Source organism: Canis lupus, unplaced genomic scaffold, assembly GCF_011100685.1.
Source record: "Canis lupus familiaris isolate Mischka breed German Shepherd unplaced genomic scaffold, alternate assembly UU_Cfam_GSD_1.0 chrUn_S1915H2114, whole genome shotgun sequence".
Taxonomy (NCBI): domain Eukaryota; kingdom Metazoa; phylum Chordata; class Mammalia; order Carnivora; family Canidae; genus Canis; species Canis lupus.
The window spans coordinates 94,513-97,861 of NW_023330781.1; positions in this window are offsets into that span (position 1 = coordinate 94,513).

Here is a 3,349-nt window from a genome sequence, read left to right on the forward strand (position 1 = left end):
GAAGGCTTGTCACAGGCAGGAGCTGGGGGAGGTGTGTGGGGGCGGGGGTGGGGACACCCGTCTCCAGTGAAGAGCATGTCTAGTACAAAGCCTGTGACCATGAAAGTTCAGACTCCCTGAGGCCAGTAAGGCTGGGGCCGGTGGGTGATACAAGAAGGCCAGAAGCCCTGGTCCCTGGCTCCAGGAACCCCACAATCTGGAGGGGTTGTGGGGCGGTAAATGGTATATGCGAAACAATTAGAGAACAATACAAAACAGCATGTAATTAAAAGCTAGACTGAAGGATTCAGAAGGTAACAGCCAAAGCAGGTCAGTGCAAGAGATCACCACCGCAGGCGGGAGCATCTGGGGGGGAGAAAAATGTGGTAAAGACCACACAGCAGCACAGAGGATGGGTAGAGCAAGACCAGGGGGGAGAACGAAGTCATCAGTGGTGATCCATGTGGTCAGAAGAATCAGTGGCTGCTATAAACAGCACGTGGAAGGGTGCAAGGTGCATTAAGATCTTCAGGGCAGCAAGGGAGGGCGTGGCTGACTTGAAACCAGACTCCTCTTAGCAGAACCACCACTGATCCAACCCAGGCCAGCCCGATTTCAATCTTGCCTCCACCTTTCCAACAGAACTTTTCTCATTTCTGAAGCTCTAGGGCAACTCCGAGAGCTCTGCCGGGATATAGGCAACGGAAGAAACTCTGCAATGCCACCTCAGGGTGGTCCTGAGCCGAGGTCAAGATCTCACATCCAGAAAAAAAAAATCAATATCTGTGCCTTATTTCTGGCTCCAGCTGAAGCCTCTCTATCCAAAGACTTGGATACACCCAGAGAATAAGATCAGGTCAACCCCAGGAAGGACACCTACCCAGAGATTCGGAGAGACTAAATGCTTTGTTGGAAACCGCTCAGTTGGTTATGAAAGGGAAATCCGTCACCATTTCTCTTCTGTACACTCCCATCTTTGGTCTGACCTGAACGGAAGAGCCAGTCTGCTTAAAATCTCAGCCCCGACGCACGCACAGTCTTCACACATCTACATTTCTAGGTAGGTACGTTTGGGTGAAACCCACTGCCCAAGGAGGCACTGTCCAGTCTATAAAGCTAAGTAAGAATGGAATTGCAAGGCCTTCTACTTCCCGTTTCACCATCCCCCTGCCCCACCTCATGGTACCATCTCCTGACCCCGGCACTGTGTTTCAGCCCAAACTCAGCGGCCTGGCATCCTTCCAGCTCATTGGGGTCCCCAAGGGTTGTAAAAGAACAAACCAGAGAATCTGTTTCCTTGTCCCCAGCCTCTCTCTGACCCATCGAGCCCAGTAACTTCCCTCCTGTCCCACAGCAACTTGACTAGGGTCCTTCTCAAACTCTCTCCACAGCCTTCTGAAGGTTAATAGTCTTCTGTTAGTAGTCACCTAAGACTGATAGAGCCGGAAGGAGCCTCAGAGTCCATCCTCTCCAGGCCCATCTTTCAACAATTGAGAAAACAAAGATCCACAGATGTGAAGTGACCTGTCCAGGGTCACACACAGCCTTGGGAGTGGGTGTGGGCTGGAATTCTGGTCGTCTCTCTCCCAGACCGTGGGGAGTCTGAATCAGCTTATGAGAAGATGGCAAGGTTGCCCAAGACCTCCCTTGGCCCCCACCGAGCCCTTGAGCCATCTGCAAGTGAAGACACATGTCTGATGACTACATGGTACATAAAAGATCCTGGTGGTGGGAAGGAGATGAGGCTGGATCAGCTATTTGATATTATTTTATTTTGCTTTAAAGAGCCAGCCAGAGGTGATGATGGTGCCGACCTAGATGTCACACCTTTCCTGCACGGTCACCTCAGAAAGGATGGCAAGGCCTACCCGAAGGTGAGTCTGTGCAAACCGCCTCGTCAAAGAGCGACATGGTAAAGCAGAGCTTATTAACACCCTGGCGATATCTCGCAACAATTGTGTGATTAATTCAGGTCACTCCCTCGATGCTTCTTTGCAGACATTCAAACCACTCATTGTCCGCAACCGTTTTGTCAAGCCCCAAGCAACAGAAATCCCACGCTCGCTGCATCTTCAGTTCTCCTGGAAAGAATCTGTGTGGGGCTGGCAGGCTGTCCTGAGTGAAATGAGCACTGGGCTGAGAGCCCAGGACACCTGGGTTTATTTGTTATTCACTGAGTTACCTGGAGCAGATAGGTTTACCTCTCTGCAGTTCACCTGTGTGAGAAGGTTAAGGTGGAGGCAGAGAAGGAAACAAAAGAAACTCCCCAGCTACCTGTCGTTGACTGATACCAACATCCTCTCTCTGCGTCCCGTCAGGGCGGAATGAGAACATGGGAAACTAGTGGTTATTGAATCCCCACCTTGTGCCAACAAGGGTTGTGCTGGGAGGCTCACACCAGCCTGTGACATGGTGCCATGTGCGTCCCAGATGTGGAGAGCGGGATCAGAAACGTAGAGTTGGCATCCAGAGTAACACAGTTAGAGAACAAGGGAGCTAGGATTTATAGAAGTTTCTGGAATTCGGAAGGCCTTCCTTTTAACACTGTATCACACTGCCTTCAAAAAAAGATCAGCTCTTATTACAGAGAGACTGGGGGTGGTGTTGAGAGACGGAGGCTCAAAGATCCAAAAAAGACAAAGGCCAGTTAGTGAAGACGGGTAAGTGGGTGAGTGACGATGGCCAGAAGGTAAAATGGTTGCCTTCTTTAAAGGGCCTGAGATTCAGGCCCAAAAAAGTGTTCTGATGCAGGACCTCAGGCCCTGGATTGACAGATTTTTTTTTTCTTCCTTTTGAGGGAAAGCTGAAATCCAGAATTTTATGTGAAACTGTCTGATTTCAATCTGTTCCCCTCAACTCAAAAACATCTAAACATCTTGCAAGCTGAATAACAAGAAGCCCAAGCCCAGATTTAACCCACAACCCGCGGTTTGCAAAGTCTGGGTATTTAGAATAATCTCCTAACCAAAAGAGTGAGAGGGACTGGAACACTTCATGTTGGGGCCCTAGGAAAGCCTCATCTCTGGATTTCCTTTTTATTTTATTTTTTTAAGATTTTATGTATTTATTCATGAGAGACACAGAGAGAGAGAAGCAGAGACACAGGCAGAGGGAGAAGTAGGCTCCCTGCTGGGAGCCCGATGCGGGACTCGATTCCAGGATCCTGGGATCACGCCCCGGGCCGAAGGCAGGCCGCTCAACTGCTGAGCCACCCAGGCGTCCCTCTGGAGTTCCTTTTTTAGAGACAGTGAACTTTCTGGAATGTTCCAAGCTGGGATACAAGGGTACTGTGATTCAACCAACCCTTTTAAATGACCAGAACTCACAGCAGCAATTCCTTTCTCTCTTGTGGAGTTTGGGGCAGCCATAT